This window comes from Maniola jurtina, chromosome Z (genome assembly GCF_905333055.1).
Source record: "Maniola jurtina chromosome Z, ilManJurt1.1, whole genome shotgun sequence".
Taxonomy (NCBI): domain Eukaryota; kingdom Metazoa; phylum Arthropoda; class Insecta; order Lepidoptera; family Nymphalidae; genus Maniola; species Maniola jurtina.
The window spans coordinates 12,090,567-12,108,212 of NC_060058.1; the positions used below are offsets into that span (position 1 = coordinate 12,090,567).

Below are 17,646 nucleotides of genomic sequence, written 5' to 3' on the forward strand. Positions count from 1 at the left end.
TCTATCTATAGCTGTAATAATAAATCTGTCGATAAATTACCTACGTTGTTTGTTAAAACTCTGCGGTCTTTTTTGACAGGGTTATCAACGTTGCTATGTAACTTATCGACATATTGAAGATAGATCGATTATTAATTTTAGACATAGATCTTGTGCTATTTATCCGCTCAAACTTAAATCATTTATTCAAAGTAGGTACTATTGTACTTTTTTCAGATGTTCTTATCTTGTTGTAAGGTGCTATAGTGGCGATAACTGGTGATAATAACGTAAACTTAAAACTAAAGCTACGAGGGATACAAGTGTAAGTTAAAAATTGATAACACCCCCGACAATTGAAAGTTACAGTAACTAGAAAAGAGCTGATAACTTTCAAACGGCTGAACCCATTTTCTTCGATTATAACTAAGAACACTCTCGATCAAGCCCAATTTCAAACAAAGCAAACTAAATAAAAATCGGTTCATTAGTTTAGGAGCTACGATGCCACAGACAGATACACGTCAATACATGTCAAACTTATAACACCCCATTTTTTGGGTCGAAGGTTAAAAACTAAAGCTACGAGTGATATAAAAGGATAGCATTACATTTAGAACTGTAATTTTTAGTTCAGTTCAGAGGTCTTGTGTCTACATCAGAATTAACCACCCACGTATTGTCCTTTTACTGTACATATCTTGATTTATATTTACACTTTATTTGTCTTTTCTCTTTTTATGAGCGAATAAATAAAATTTTCCAAGTAATTTCACATTCATAGACCAATACGTCCGCGTGTATGCGACTGGCGAATATTCAATCTCGACATAGGGCACGCGTTCGACGTAATCAAATTCGAATTTGATTTAGTACCTACTGTTTAGAGTTTGTATTCGATATGAAGTTGGGATTGCTGGGATACTCGTCACTCATCGAAACATGATTGGCGCATACTTGTGTACATCGCAGCTTATTAGCTGGATCAACCGGACGATGCGTGTTGGATCAGCGATCCACGATCCAGGATCGTGTGGAAACGCTGCTGCTGCGCTGCTTTGATACGAACCAGCTGACCAGTCACAGACTAAAAGCAGAAGTTGGGATTGCTGGGATACTCGTCACTCATCAAAACATGATTGGCGCATACTTGTGTACATCGCAGCTTATTAGCTGGATCAACCGGACGATGCGTGTTGGATCAGCGATCCACGATCCAGGATCGTGTGAAAACGTTGCTGCTGCGCTGCTTTGATACGAACCAGCTTACCAGTCACAGACTAAAAGCAGAAGTTGGGATTGCTGGGATACTCGTCACTCATCAAAACATGATTGGCGCATACTTGTGTACATCGCAGCTTATTAGCTGGATCAACCGGACGATGCGTGTTGGATCAGCGATCCACGATCCAGGATCGTGTGAAAACGTTGCTGCTGCGCTGCTTTGATACGAACCAGCTTACCAGTCACAGACTAAAAGCAGAAGTTGGGATTGCTGGGATACTCGTCACTCATCAAAACATGATTGGCGCATACCTGTGTACATCGCAGCTTATTAGCTGGATCAACCGGACGATGCGTGTTGGATCAGCGATCCACGATCCAGGATCGTGTGGAAACGCTGCTGCTGCGCTGCTTTGATACGAACCAGCTGACCAGTCACAGACTAAAAGCAGACCGTGGATCCGTGAGTTGGCCGCGGCAAGGAGGTGGATGGTCGGGTGTAGACCAAGCTATTAACTACTTATAACTTTAGAATCATAAAAAATGGTCTGAGAGACACAAACTCTGTTCCATTTTGGTGTTGACTCAATGGAATAAACGTTCGTTGAGAATATAACGTTGGTTTACAGCGTTTTGTATTTTAGATTCATTAGATAGTTGTGTTTTTTTATTATTTTTGCTATGCACGAATATGCAATGAGCGCGATAACGCGTGCAGTAGGTACCTACTGCGTTTCAGCGCTAAGGTGAAATAACCAATTTGAGTTATTCCTTTTTTCAGTGTTAACAAGTGTAAATTAAAAATTTATAACACCCCCGACAAGTGAAGGTTACAGTAACTAGAAAAGAGCTGATAACTTTCAAACGGCTGAACCGATTTTCTCACTCTCTCTCTCAAACCACCTTTCAAACGAAAAAAACTAAATTAAAATCGGTTCATTAGTTTAGGAGCTACGATGCCACAGACAGATACACAGATACACAGACACACAGATACACAGATACACACGTCAAACTTATAACACCCCTCTTTTTGGGTCGGGGGTTAAAAATTGTGACTCGTGTTGTCAACACAAATGTGACGATCAAATATGCAGCAATTTAAACGTATGGTAGTAGACGTGGCAGGACAATAATTGAATACCAAATCTGATTTGGTGCAGTTTTGTATTGCACGGGTTTTGAAGTGCGTGCGACCTCGCATTGCCGCTTCAAAGTTCAAACCCCATAGTACGTTTTAGTTTTTAACTGGCGATCCAGCTTCGCTTTGACGGAATTTCCAAAAAATCTTTTTTTAGGTCTTTTATCTGCGTAAAAACTGCTTTACGCCATATCAACCTAATTTGAAATAGAGACAATAGAGACATTGGTTTTATTTTTCGGGCCGCATTTAAAGCATTTATTTCAAATCTTGTAGATACTCAAATCGATGGATGGATGATAATATGATGTAAAAATAATACTAAATAAACGCTGGGCTTCTGGTGGCAGTGGTCAGTCATAAATGGAAGCGGACCAACTAGTGGTTTACCCAAAATGAGACCTTGCGGACGATCGCCTGTTAAAATGCTGAGAGCAATAACGCAAGAAGTTCACTTCACTATTATTTATTTTCGGGCTGCATTTGATGCATTTATTTAAAATGGAGTTTCAGTTGCCGATTCTTGTTGCAATCCTAATAATATTATAACTATACTCCTTCACGCCGTCGAACCGATTTGGATGGGAATGGATACAGTATCAAAATTCAAAACATTTTTATTCAATAAAACTTTTACAAGTACTTTTGAATCATCAAAGCATCTACCACTGATTCGGAATGCCTTTCCTACTGAAAAGAAGTTTATAAGCAGACTTAACACGTAATCTACATTTTACCCTGGAAAATCAAAGAGTTGCCGCGGAAAAACTTGTAATCACGCGTAGGTACGAAGTCGCGGGCACCATCTAGTCTTAAGTCACACGGCCATGCGCAATGTCGCATGGCCGTGGTTTATGTTGCTCTGGCGTAAATGAAGCTTTATAGAGAGAACTTTCATGCAAAAGCAAGTTTTTAGAGCCAGCGGCCTCGATGATATGTTGACATTTTCGGCTAGGTTAAATTACCAATTATTATGTTGTTTATACATAGATTCAACATATGAACAACGGGTAATCGGATTCTAATTTGATTCGGTGTTGTTTTGAAATCGTATTCTAGCTTAAAGTAAATTAGATATGTTTGATAGACGCCCACTGCTGGACATATAAAGAATAAAGAATAAAAAATATTTATTAATCATAAAATTATAACAGATTATAACCTACATCAAACACAAGCAATAAATATGTTACTAGGTAATTGGCACTTATTACATATTATTATTATTTTTAATGTTAACAGAACACAATACTTACAATGTTAAAAAAAAAAATATTTAGGTACATGAAAGACTTATAACAAGAATTATTTTGTGAATTCTGAATAGGTTTCTTATAGGTATTTCCACACGCCACGGTGTTTCGCCACCTTTATCAGCGGCTCCCTGCGATACGTATGATCTCGTTTGTTCACCGTGAGGGATCTACCAACGCGTTTTCCGTTATGAAAACGCCATTCCAGCGCCCTAAAACCCTACGTAAATCCTGCCTCCAAGCCTAAAACGTCAATCGGTTCATCTTAACCTCTAGACAATCACCGCTTCTCCCTTTTCCGTTAAACCTAAATACTTCATTCCACGTAGGCAATTAAGAATAACAAAGATCAAGTGTAAATACTCGTAATAAGGTGACAGCGATATAAGTCTCGACATAAGCAGATGAGAAGTCACGCGTCTTGGATCTCTTGAGCGAGTAAACAACCCGGATTGTTATTGAAACACCTAATCATCAACTCGATACAGCCAACAATGGCTTGATCCCGCATTGTCGCTACAGAATGGGAGGGATTTACTAAGACTCTGAATAAAACAAGCCGACGACGCCTCGACTTTGTGAGTAAACGCAGTGCCAGACTAAACGCGAAAGCGACGCGGGGCTGAAAATATTAATAGAAAGATGTTTCAAGTAAAAACTTCTTTAATACAGTTGTGATTTAAAAATTTATGAAACCAAAAGCATAAATGGCCTAAACTCTTCTCATTCTGAGAGGAGACCCATACTCAGTAGTGGGGTGGAAACGGAGTTGCTCATGATAATTATGATGAAAAAGCAATGTCAAACACTAAAACGATGTCAAACACATAATATGTATAAAGAATATAGCCTGCGAGAGAATGAAACAGAATACAGTAGCATTGACACTTGACAGATCGACCACTGTGTGGATAGGTGACATGAAAAGTGTTGCAGGGAGCCGCTTGATTTAAGCGTTACAAGACTGAGCCTTAAGAAAGTTCCTAAAGATACCTATGTTCAGCAGTGGACGTCAATCGGATGACGATGACACCTGAGTGAAGTTAAGGCGGGTTAGTTAGTTTTCTTTTCTGTATAAAAGGAAAAGCTGACTGACTGACAGATTGACTGACTGACGTAGATATCCGCTAACAAAGGGTTCAAGTATGAAAATTAAACCCTTGAGGTCCTAAAATAGGGGTTTTCAAAATTGTGCAGCAAAATCGCGGGATAGTATATTTAATATTTATATTTTTAACGCAACTCCGCCGTTGTTTGTCTGATACGCCTTTAACGTCTTTATAATCACGTCGCGAGCTCGGGCCAAGCGCGAAGTAACTTGGTAGCCACGCGACGTCGCGGGTATTAAATTTGTACTTATTTGCAATTCATTCGCTATCTAGCGTGTTTCGCCGTAAATCCTTATTATTATACAGATTTATAAATATGGCCGAATTTTTAAACTTGTCCAAAGTCCCAAAATGTTTCGTTTTCTTTGTTTCTCGTAGAGTATTTTGTATCGTGACCTCTATGCCTTTCATACGTAGGCTATATGACATTTAAGCTGTTTGGAAGATTTTTGCTTCATGTCAATCGACTTATATAACAAGTGTAAATTAAAAATTTATAACACCTCCGACAAGTGAAGGTTACAGTAACTACAAAAGAGCTGATAACTTTCAAACGGCTGAACCGAGTTTCTTGGAATATAGCTAAGAACACTCTCGATCAAGCCACCTTTCAAACAAAAAAAAAACTAGATTAAAATCGGTTCATTTGTTTAGGAGCTACGTGCAACAGACAGATACACAGATACACACGTCAAACTTATAGCACCCCTCTATTTGGGTCGGGGGTTAAAAACAGATGTCGTAGTTCAGTGTTACACAATTGCGCTTTCAAAATGTACCTTCTCGACTATTGTCTTTATTTTCTAGTGAAATTTAAGTTATACTACCACTTTACATTTTGAGACGTCTCCCGAAACGCTTGGCTTGCTAAGTGGCTTGCGATGCGCTTCTAGCGATGTGCGGAACACTACACCGACAGTAAAGGACATATTTTCTAACGGGAGTCTTTTATATTTTATTTCCAACTTGTAATTTGATCATAGCCTGAAAGTTGTTATAACTGCTCTATCATAGCAATTGTTGTGATGTTTCAAAAGACATAAGGTTGGACTACCTTTTTAAGAGTAAGAATATTACTATAAATAGTTACTGGTTTTGTGCATTTTAACTTTTTTGTTAAAGTAATTATTTTCTATATTAATTTTCTCTGTTATTTCCATTAAAAGTTTTCTTCCGAAACAGCTATTGATAATTTTGGGGATATATAAATAAAAATTTAAGCGGCGTCCATTTAAGCAAAGCCTCCAGATTGGGATCCTGTATTGGAGCGGGTTTTATCGACTTCCAATTTATCCGACGAGTTTAATGTATAAACCCCGGATTTTCCCCCTGACCGTTCAGGGTTGGATTCATTTCTCAAACCCATAATGAATTTTATTGCTTTCACATTATACCCCGCCATAGATAGTTATGCACACCCGATTTAGTTTAAGGCTAGGGTCAGATCTGGCTGAATAGTCGCGCGCGCAAAGTATAGACGATCAATCGTTGTTATTTACCATCTCCTCACAAAGCAGATTCTCGTAACTCGACACATTTTAACCCCCGACCCAAAAAGAGGAGTGTTATATTATAAGTTTGACGTGTGTATCTGTGTATCTGTCTGTGGCGTCGTAGCGCCTAAACGAATGAACCGATATTAATTTAGTTTTTTTTTGTTTGAAAGGTGGCTTGATCGAGAGTATTCATAGTTATAATCCAAGAAAATCGGTTCAGCCGTTTGGAAGTTATCAGCTCTTTTCTAGTTACTGTAACCTTCACTTGTCGGGGGGTGTTATAAATTTTTAATTTACACTTGTTAATTAATATTAATTCTGTTGCAAGGAAAGTAGGTGTGAAATAACGCTACGATTCTCCACATAGTCTTGAGTCTATCCTAATGCAGATCCGTAGAAACTGTTTCCGGCGTCCAAATATATTAGACCACTGCGTTATTAAATTTTCGAATCCCAATTTTAATATATTACCTACTACAACGGTACTGTTTTATAACCGTACTCTTTCAGAGATATTAGGTTTGAGAAGCGTTCCCAACTTTATGGTTAAAAATTTGAATCTTTGGAACACATAAAAATTCTTATAAAAGCACCGAACCTTATGATTCGGGCTATGAAAGTTTCCTCATCTGTGGCGGGTTGTCCTATTTTATCTTTTAACCCAATTAGGTACACATTATTATCGCCCGACTAAGCCCAAAAGGAGTGTTATGTGTTTGACCTATATGAATATATATCCTGATCGCATCAATAAAAACTTGTAAAGTAAAAACATTATCAGCCATTTCCGAGAAACCAGTCACATAGTATCATACAACATACATATTATCATATACAGTCTACATAAAGAACAGGATAACAAAAACATGAAAAAGCTTTAAACTTTCGTATTTGTTCGGTTTGCTATACTTACGAGTACAAACATCATAAATTCTGGTTTTTTCCTAATGACTCGTTAATTGCCATTTTAATTTTAACATTTTTCCTATAAATTTATACAGAACCGATAAAAACGTAATACTAGGAACAATTTGTATTTACTATTTTCACACTAAAACGAAGCTTTCCATTTTACTACTTTGTTTTTTCGTTAAGAGCTTCGATTCACGAATAAAAATAAGCCAGGACTTGTTTTGAGAAAATAGTTGAATAAAAGTACCAAAACTACATTTTCCCCACTTTATATTGAAATGTTTACGAGAGTCTTAACGAAGGAGCGAACGTCAAGACTTATCACTTAATATCCACCTACAGTATTTTACCCCCCTCCCGCTTGAAGTAGCATCGACAAAAATAGTTTTCAAGAGTATGTGAGTTTGAAAAGTATAGCTTTCATTTATTATCCGACTTCCAAAAAAGGAGGAGGTTTCAATTCGTCGGAATCATTTTTTTTTTACAAATCTCATTCATAATAAGTATGTATATTACATATTAACTGATGCCAGCGACTTCGTTCGCGTGGATGTAGGTTTCTTAAAATTCCCGTGGGAACTCTTTGATTTTCCGGGATAAAAAGTATCCTATGTGCTAATCCAGGGTATAATCTATCTCCATTCTAAATTTCAGCCCAATCCGTCCAGTAGTTTTTGCGTGAAGGAGTAACAAACATACACACCCACACACACACACACACATACAAACTTTCTCCTTTATAATATTAGTGTGATATGAGTGTGATGTGGTGTGATTTTAATTTTTACTAAATAATAAAATAACAGAACTAAAAAATACTGAAACATTAACCAAAATAATATGATTAAAATGCTTAATTGGGGGTGAGTATTAGTTATGATTAGCATGGCCTTTATTTAAAGAAAAAAAAAATCGGTCCCACTAGAAGCAAGGTAAGATCCAAGTTGCAACAGATCAGAGTTTCAGAAAAAGGAACTCTTCACAATTCGTTTTCTCCCAATATTGATAGATTGGTACCTATAGTTTATGGCTACAGATTCAGAAGCAGTTCATTGTATGTCTTCATATTCGTATCCAAGCATACAGAGTCAGCTTAAATAATAATGAGAATAAAGTCTAATTTATACTTTCACTCGTAAATGCACTAAGCGATGTGACGCACTTTGCAATTGTGCATTAGAAGGTCTATATTTTTTGAAAATGCTCCGGTGTCGGAGCGAAACGTGCGTTGAGTGTTTTTTGGTGTCTTCGTGTGTTGTAGCGCGGTGGCATTTGTGGCATGTTTAGCAGTGGAAGAACGGGCGGTGCATATTGCACGCTGCATATTGCACCATACAGATAAATCGTCAGTTTCAACGGATTATAGCAAATTAAGCTGTGATAGCCCAGTGGTTAGAACACCCGGCTTCTAATCGGAAGTCGGGGGTTCGATCCCGAGCACGCACCTCTAACTGTTTAGTTATGTGTGTTTTAAACAATTAAATATCACTTGCTTTAACGGTGAAGGAAAACATCGTTAGGAAACCTGCATGCCTGAGAGTTCTCCATGTACTCAAAGGTCTGTGAAGTCTACCAATCCCCATTGGGCCAGCGTGGCAGATTATGGCTTAAACCCTTCTCACTCTGAGAAGAGACCCGTGCTCAGTAGTTGGCCGGCAATGGGTTGATCATGTCAATCAAGTTGATCAAATTAAACTTTTGGTTCCTTGTATCGCGAAACAGTTAAAACAACTAAATAAATGAATAAAAAATTCTTATTATGAGTGCCAATAAGCTGCTCAATAGTATTGATCTAGCCTAACAAATAAAAAATATCTATACATATAATAAAATTGTAGAAAAGTGGTGTCTGTACAATGGAAATATATAAAAAAAAAGTAGCAGGGGTTGTTATTATATCGATGCCGAACCCGAAATTGTAATTAATTTTTTTTTTGTCTGTTTGTCTGTTTGTCTGTGTGTTTGTGCACGCTAATCTCAGAAACGGCTTATTCGATTTAGATACAGTTTTCACTAATATATTGTAGTAAGCTTCACTTAGGATTTAGTGTTTATTTCATGTCAATCGGTTCATAAATAAAAAAGTTATGTCAATTTAAAGAATCACGGCGCCTCGCGCCTGAGCGCCCGTGGCTATATAAAGCGCGAAAAGTCACTATTCCACGCGAACGAAGTCGCGGGCACAGCTAGTAGTAAATAATTCAAGATTACCAAAAATGAAACCTATTTCCCTTTGTAAAGAAAATTATCCGTGAAGACTTGAGTCCGGGTCCAGCGGAATTCCGGCGTAGTCGCTCGGTGGACGTGATTTCTCTAGACATCGTTCCGCCTTTTCTTACATTGCACAGTCAATAGGGCGACTGAGATGTAGCTTGTAGCTGTGTTCGTGACTTTAAGGCTTGGGTGCACGATGAAGGAATAAATCGTCGGCTTAGGACGCAAACGCAGCAAATGATTGCATTTTGCTTTAAGAGGATCGTCTAGTTGCAAATTTTCATATAAAAAGCGTGGAATCAAGTTTTCAAAAATCCCGTGGGAACTGTTTGATTTTCCGGGATAAAAAGTTGCCTATGTCAATAACATGGGCGCAAGCTACCATGGTACCAATTTCATACAAATCGGTCAAGCGGGTGGGTCTTTAGGAATCCCGTGGGAACTCCTTGATATTCCGGGATAAAAAGTAGCCTATGTCCGTTCCCGGGATATAAGCTAACTCTGTACCGAATTTTGTGAGAATCGGTTTAACTGTTGGGCCGTAAAAAGGTAGCAGACAGACAGACAGACACACTTTCGCATTTATAATATTTTATTGCTTATATTCAAAGTTACTAGCGTCTATCTATCCATATTTTTGGCCTAAAAACTTTCTTGACTAAAGTTTTCATTTATTTAACTCAACTAACATACTTAACAAGTGTAAATTAAAAATTTATAACACCCCCGACAAGTGAAGGTTACAGTAATAACTAGAAAAAAGCTGATAACTTTCAAAAGGCTGAACCGATTTTCTTGGATGATAGCTAAGAACACTCTCGATCAAGCCACCTTTCAACCAAAAAAAAACTAAATTAAAATCGGTTCATTCGTTTAGGCGCTACGATGCCACAGACAGATACACAGATACACACGTCAAACTTATAACACCCCTCTTTTTGGGTCGGGGGTTAAAAAAAAGTACGAGGTGTGCTTAATCTAATGAGACCAAAATTAAAAAAAAAATTGGCTCTTTAATCACTAAGCTACACGAACGTGGCAACTATAAAATTGCATCGATGAATTACCAAACAAATCCATCACAAAAATGGCTTGAACGAAAGACTCTATTTCTTAACCCCGAACCAAAAAGAGGGGTGTTATAAGTTTGACGTGTGTATCTGTGTATCTATCTGTGGCATCGTAGCTCCTTAACGAATGAACCGATTTTAATTTAGTTTTTTTGTTTGAAAGGTGGCTTGATCGAGAGTGTTCTTAGGCTATAATCCAAGAAAATCGGTTCAGCCGTTTGAAAGTTATCAGGTCTTTTCTAGTTAATGTAACCTTCACTTGTCGGGGGTGTTATAAATTTTTAATTTACACTTGTTGTACTAAATAATCGATCTACAATTGGTTGAAATGGACAATTGGTACTGTTCGTAACTAAATTTTAGAGTATTCGCCACTTTTTCTTATTGATAATATAATATCTATGGTTCCCTGGCAGAGATCGCTTCGAAAGCGACAAGGTCAAATTGTACTTTTGTTGGGTAATGTTTTACTTTTGTGTTTCTGATTATGATGGTGTACAATAAAAATTAAATTCAATAAGAAAAGGGCTGTCAAATCTAGTCGGCCTGCCCGCGAAATTCAAATTTAATTTGGTTTTTCGCAATTTGTAAACTAATACGACAACGTAGGCTTATGGTTATTTTATTTGCGACAGTGGCAATATCATCCTTACAGGTTTATATATCGACTCGATACTGAAATCGCGCGTAATGGTTTGGACGCTTGATCAAGCTTCCTTGATCGCTGCCACTGGTGATTATAATATGTTTGTGGGTAGGAGCATTCAAACGCGGCATCGCGTTTCGAAAAGCAACTAAATCGCCTACCGCTGATGCTAAGATATCGTGCCTTCTATGCCTCTTAGTGAATATCAATACAGTAGGTATACACTAATGACAACATTTTACAAAGAATTAAAATCGGTTCATTTGTTTAGGAGCTCTGATGTGTAAGGTTATTTTTAAAAATTGATTTGAGTTGTCAAAAATAATATAAAATTATTAATTTACCTAATGCAGGTAGTTTGATAAAATCGATATTTGGCTCATTCGATGTCATACAATCTGTTGCTAGGAGGCCAACAAGATTGAACTTGCATAAATACGGGTGTTTCGAAGGTTTTAGTTCAGTCTCCTTCTGAGATTCGGAGCGATATCGCATATTTTCGGTATTTGGATTGTGAACTGAATAATTAGATGTTGTGATAGCAATCACGCTCTAATTAAATTATTTATTTTGGCATTAGTTTGTTTAGATTAAAACTCTCGGATAACCTTACACATTAAACTTGTGTTTTTTTTTGTGTTGGTTTTGGAGAGGACATTCCAATAATTCGATAAAAATATTTAAATAATACCTGCTTTTCTGAGTGACGCCAATAGATGTCATAGACAGATACACGTCAAACTTATAACACCCCTCATTTTGGGTCGGAGGTTAAGCAGCAGAATCATTTGACGCCTGCCATTGATGTCGAAACCTCGACCTTTTGTTACAAATTCCCTAACTATCATGAACAGGTCAAAGTCAGATACCATTTCTATTATCTCATTTCGATTTCTTTGGCTGTATTGTTTACCGTCATAATAGTGCAGCGAGAAAACAAATGGATAAACAGAACCAAATCGAATTTAAAAGCGGAGCGCGAGTCTTGGCGCTGATATAACGCTGATTGCTTTGACTTTATCTTCTGACTCCTGCCTTTGTTTATGCTGCGAGTAGTACTTCCAGCCTCGGATATAACTTGTATTGTGGATTGCGAGAAAAGATTTTAGTTGTTAACGTTTCTAATCCAATAGTGTACCTCCCTACTGGTAGCTTTTAAGAGACAAAATAAAGGCGCTTATCATTTTCACACTTGGGTTTGCCTGTGATAACATAATATTACCTATATGTTGATGCACTATGAAAGAACTTTAAAATAAACATATTTCTTAATTATTATTTTTTTGTAGACTCAGGGCCGATTTTACCAATGTAACATAAGTCTATCCGAGAGTTAATTTGATATTTTGGCGGGTTTTCAATACAAAAACTGTCATTATGCCCAATTTTTGACTCCCGACCCAAAAAGAGAGGTGTTATAAGTTTGACGTGTGTACCTGTCTATCTATGTATCTGTCTGTGGCATCGTAATTCCTAAGCTAATGAACCGATTTTAATTTAGTTTCTTTTGTTTGTTCATTTGAATATTAAGCAACCAAAGTCCATGAAATTTTGCAGACATATTCTAGAAACCAATATCTGTGCCTGTGGTGTTTTAGATTTGTCTAAAAATATGTAGTTTTAAAATTACAGGGGCTCAAAGATTTGTACGTAATTTTTTTAAGACCGCGTATCTTTGAAACCGAATATTTTAACAGAAATCTGGAAAACCACAGACACAGAAATTAGTTTAGTAGTAGAATATGTCTGCAAAATTTCATGGACTTTGGTTGCTTAATATTCAAATGAAATTGGAACTACGTTTGTATGAAGCGAGTGACGGAGAGACCCCTCTTAAACAGCGTTTTGTACAAATCCTTACAAGAGACCTATGTCCAGTTGTGGAGGTCTATCTGTTAAAACGATGACGTCGAATCATTTGGGATATGCATTCAAGGCTTAACTACGGCCAGCCTTAATCAGTGGGCCAATATTCAATAGGCAATTTATTATCAAAGTTAAATTGGAAAATGGAATATCCTCTAGGGATAGTCCAAATTTCCACGCAGGCCGCGTAAGCGTAGCGTCGGCTAATCGATGCCCGCACTAGAGTTATTACAATATGTGGGTGTTTTAGTGATAATTGACTGCTCCGTTGGTCTAGTGACTAGCTTATTTGACTGTTAATCTTGAGGTCTCGGATTCGACTCCTGGATTGGGCAAATTAGTAACTGATTATTTTTCTCATGAAATTCTCAGCAACCTAGAGTATGGAAGTTAAATTAAAATATATAATTTTTAGTGTTCCCTACCTCAAAATGAAAAAGGGAACTCGATTATCGGATCAGTTCGTTGTCTGTCTGTCTGTACGTCTGTCCGTATGTCGTGTCTGTCAAGAAAACCTATGGGGTACTTACTTTCCGTTGACCTAGAATCATGTTTAGCACGTAGGTAGGACTTACACAATCAGGTACACATTACACAATCTCTAAAATAAAACAAGTGTAAATTAAAAATTTATAACACCCCCGACAAGTTAAGGTTACAATAACTAGAAAAGAGCTGATAACTTTCAAACGGCTGAACCGATTTTCATGGATTATAGCTAAGAACACTCTCGATCAAGCCACTTTTGTAATAAAACTAAATTAAAATCGGTTCATTAGTTTAGCGGTTACGATGCCACAGACAGATACATAGATACACATATGCACAGATATACACGTCAAACTTATAACACCCCTCTTTTTGGGTCGGAGGTTAAAAATGTTAAATCAATAAACTACAAGATAAGGCAAATGGTTATTGGCATTGGATTGTGTTTTACTCGTAGTATAATAATAACCCTAAGTTTTTGATAGCATTCTGATTACACCTTGTATTACTGTCGCTGTTCTTATTAGAATTGGGTGGTTTTTACACCAAAGATCGATATTTCTACAAAAACATGGATCTGTGGATTAAATGAGCATATATTGTACTAGCTGACGCCCGCGACTTCGTCCGCGTGGATTTAGGTTTTTCGAAATCCCGTGGGAACTCTTTGGTTTTCCGGGATAAAAAGTAGCCTATGTGCTAATCCAGGATATTATCTATCTCCATTCTGAATTTCAGCCAAATCCGTCCAGTAGTTTTTGCGTGAAGGAGTAACAAACATACACACACACACACACACACACACACACACACACACACACACATACAAACTTTCGCCTTTATAATATTAGTGTGATGAGTGGATTAAGCTTGGTAAGCAAAAGTGGTTTTCAATTTCATCATCATTTTCATCTAAAGTTTCTACACTCTCAATTCGTTAAGTTGTTATTGTGCCACAAATGGCAACTGGCTGCAGTATATATCTCCCCAACGTCCCCACACATGTGCCAAATTCGAATCGAGAAGTTTCGCTTTATCTTTGAGACTAGTTCCAGCGTCTGTCCGGATCAACTTGTATTTAACTTCCTTCTAAGAAGCTCTTAAGATCCGTGGATTTTTTGTTTAGACTCCCGTTGGAAGTTATTTTGTGCGGCTAAAATGGGATCACTTAATCCATCTGTAAAATGTATTCAGGGAAATATTAAAACTTACTTACTTACCACCTTAAAATGACTATATATATTTATATATATATATATATATTGATTGAATTATGACTATATATCCATGAAAATTAGATTTAAAGCTCCGGAATTACTATTTATTTGCTGCCGCTTTAAATACGACTCTTTTTTTTATTCAAATACAAGTTAGCCCTTGACTGCAATCTCCTGGTGGTAAGTGATGATGCAGTAAAAGACGGAAACGGGCTAACTTGGAAGGGGTATGGCAATTTTTATTAAGCCCATAGGCACATTTCTCACACTTTTGAGTACCTAAATTTTGGAGAACTCTCAGGCATGCAGGTTTTCTTAGATGTTCAACCTATCATCGGCTCACTATTAACAGGGCTCTCTCCGTCACTCGTTTCCACTCGTTTCATACAATCGTAGTTCCGATTTCATTTGAATATTAAGCAACCAAAGTCCATGAAATTTTGCAGACATATTCTAGAAACTAATATCTGTGTCTGTGGTGTTTTAGATTTTTCTAAAAATATGTAGTTTTAAAATTACAGGGGCTCAAAGATTTGTATGTAAATTTTAAAGACCGCGTAACTTTGAAACCGAATATTTTAACAGAAATCTGGAAAACCACAGACATAGATATTAGTTTCTAGAATATGTCTGCAAAATTTCATGGACTTTGGTTGCTTAATATTCAAATGAAATCGGAACTACGATTGTATGAAACGAGTGACGGAGAGAGCCCTCTTAAGCACGGGTGTCCAGAATAAACCTCTAGAAACAAAGTTAGTTTTGCGGTTCGTTATCAAAAGTGACTATTATTAGCGTTTTATTTCTTTTGTAGTAAGGAACCCTCAGTGTGCGAGTCTGACTCGCACTTGGCCGATTTTTTTTTATTTTTCAGGGCAGCTTTTCGCATTAAATCATCGCAGCATAGCATAAATTCACCTCAAGATGGCCACCCCACAGACAGCGATAACGCCCCCATTACCCACACGTCAACCCTCTTCCAGCCGTCTTCGGTTCAATCTCTTCGCGGATATTACCCCCAAATTATGACGACACTCCACTGCATAATGAGTCTAGTGGTGATGAATGACGTGTTCCATCTTCCATTGACATTTCCATCGAATCGCTTTTATAATGTAACTCTCATTAACACTTTCTTTGTGAAAACTGTGACATTTTTAACCAACTTCCAAAAAGTAGTCCCCGTTCTTAACATGTTATTTTAAATGTATTTTCTAAATCCAAGTTTACTGACTAATCTATCAATGCACAACCTATAACGCCAAACGTATATAATATATATACAATACGTGGGTATAAAATAGAGGTTTGCATAACTTTTACTTTAGGGCCTCCGAAAATTGCAAACGAAAATAGATTGACGAACTATAAAGACTACTTTAGACGATATAAAAGTCCATACTGTATAATGAGTCTATATAGTGGTGATGAATGACGTGTTCCATCCTCTGTTGACATTTTCTTCAAATCGCTTTTGTGAAGCGGGCCTTATTAAAATAACACTTTCTTTGTGGAAACTGTGAAATTTATTCGGCGTTATGAAGGGGATAAAATGACCTATAGAAGGGAATAATAGGGTCCAAACTAGGTGCCATCTAAAATTCTAATGCTAGGATTTATGTCGAAATGACTGGTGATAAACGTTTAGTACTTACTTGGAATCAGTGTAAAAAGACTAATCCATACTAATATTATAAATGCGAAAGTGTGTCTGTCTGTCTGCTACCTTTTCACGGTCCAACAGTTTGACCGATTCTGACGAAATTTGGTACAGGGTCAGCTTATATCCCAGGGACGGACCTAGGCTACTTTTTATCCCGGAAAATCAAAGCGTTCCCATGGGATTCCTAAAGACCCATCCGCTTAATCAATTTGTATGTTTGGTACCAAGTTAGCGTATGTCCCTGTAATTGACATAGGCAACTTATTATCCCGGGAAATCAAACAGTTCCCACGGGATCTTTAAAAACCTAATTCCACGCGGACAAAGTCGCGGGCATGCTCTAGTGTTTTTAGGTTCCCCTTTACTTAAGTATAGCCATTTCTATTGTTGCAAAGAGCAGTTTTTAGGAGGTATGAAAGATACCCCTATTTCTGAGTCTTACATAGTAGTAGCGCTCTGTTTGCAGTGGAAAAGTTTTCATAAACATTTCACTATTTCTGCCTATATGACGGCCGAGCGTCGAGTCGGGTCGCAATCTAAACGAGTTAATTGGTTTACATGGAATGCCAATTACTTATTTTGCGGTTGCTGCAATCAGCGAATAGGGCTGGCCTTTTATGACGTTTGAGGGGGTTTTTTGAGCTTTTAGTTTTTACACCAATTAAAATGATGTCAGTTTTAATTGCCGCAAAATGTGTTAATTTGACGCCTTCTCTGCGTTTAATAGTATAGCCCTTTCTAAGATTCGGCAAACCCTGGGTGCATGACCTGCCAGGGCAGTGCGGCTGACAAGAGCTGCAAGCCAGAGGAACTGACACTGAATGCATGACAGATTTACCTTAAAAAGTGGGCTCAACTAACTATGACTAATAAAAGTTACTGTCTATTTCATATTTAAAATAGTAGGTAGCTGTAATTTTGTTAGGTAATGCGTAAATATTAAATTACTAGGGCATCCCCTAGTAAATTTCGCGTGGATTTTGATTTTTTAAAATCCCGTAAGAACTCTTTGATTTTCTGGGATAAAAAAGTAGCCTATGTCCTTCCCCGGGATGTATCCCAAGTCTGTACCAAATTTCATTAAAATCGGTTCAGCGGTTGGACCGTGAAAATGTTGCAGACAGACAGAAAGACAGACAGATAGACCCACTTTCACATTTATAATATTAAGTATGGATATTAGTATAGATTTGACAATTTAATATCTACAATATCATTTACTGTATTACTGTTTCTACTTGTAAAACTCTTTCGTACTTTTCCTTTTTTGACCCCCGACCCAAAAAGAGGGGTGTTATAAGTTTGACGTGTGTATCTGTGTATCTGTGTGTCTGTGTATCTGTGTATCTGTGTATCTGTGTATCTGT

At 37.4% G+C, this 17,646-nt stretch overlaps 1 protein-coding gene and 1 long non-coding RNA gene across 2 annotated transcripts in view; one reads left to right on the plus strand and one right to left on the minus strand.

Annotated features, from left to right (window-relative positions):
• Positions 1 to 17,646, plus strand: part of LOC123880516 (glutamate receptor 1-like) — a 211,625-nt gene that overhangs the window by 156,493 nt on the left and 37,486 nt on the right. The window lies entirely within an intron of this gene.
• On the minus strand, positions 88 to 15,750 carry LOC123880066. The gene is made up of 3 exons (XR_006799156.1): positions 15,737 to 15,750; positions 7,278 to 7,279; positions 88 to 149 (listed from the first exon to the last, which is right to left on the minus strand). It is a non-coding gene; the product is annotated as an uncharacterized LOC123880066 (long non-coding RNA).